We start from the raw sequence: 736 nt of genomic DNA, 5'->3' as shown, positions 1-736 counted from the left end.
GGATTGAACTCAGGCCGTTGCACTTGCCAGAGAAGTGCTTATTCCACTGAGCCATCTCCCCGGCTCCTAAAAGTCTTATTTTAAGCTCAGTTTATTTGTTGTTAAGCATGGAAAAAATTACTACACTGGTGGAAAGTTATTACACCAATTTTAAAACACCAGGACTGATTTATAACGGTAACAGGATTTAGTTTCCATAGTTCAATCCTGTCTCATAGCCTATGCTTCAACTTCCAACTGCCATCTAGTCCACCATAGGTAGGAATAGAAGTGGGAGCCAAATACAGACGCAGGCACAACGGGTGTTCTGTCCTCAGAAGCTTGCCTAGGCCAAAAGCAAACAAGGGCGTACACGTACTCAGCCCTCACACGCATACACTCAGTAACACACACCCTTCACCTTCAGGATTATGGTGGTCCAGTATTTGTAAATAAATGAAACAGACCCTAGATACTCTAGATAGTTTTTTGTCTAATGTTTTGGTTTTGATTGTAGTATATTTGTGCTAGGCATTGGCCTGCGTCCTGGTGCATGCGAGGGAAGTGCTCCACCACTAAGCCACACCTCTTCCTTGTACTTTTCACATAAAAATCCAAATATAATGTAAAAAAAAATTTTTAAAGGTTAACTCTTCTTCTTTTTTTAATTTATTATTTATTTGTGTGTGTGTGTGTGTGTGTGTGTGTGGCCAGCTCAGCCCACGAGGGGGCGGGGCTGGCTGGCATGTGGTGCTGG

This window comes from Octodon degus, unplaced genomic scaffold (genome assembly GCF_000260255.1).
Source record: "Octodon degus isolate 3935 unplaced genomic scaffold, OctDeg1.0 scaffold00139, whole genome shotgun sequence".
Classification (NCBI taxonomy): Eukaryota; Metazoa; Chordata; class Mammalia; order Rodentia; family Octodontidae; genus Octodon; species Octodon degus.
The sequence above is the reverse complement of the archived record's forward strand: the minus strand, read 5'-3'. Positions refer to the sequence as shown.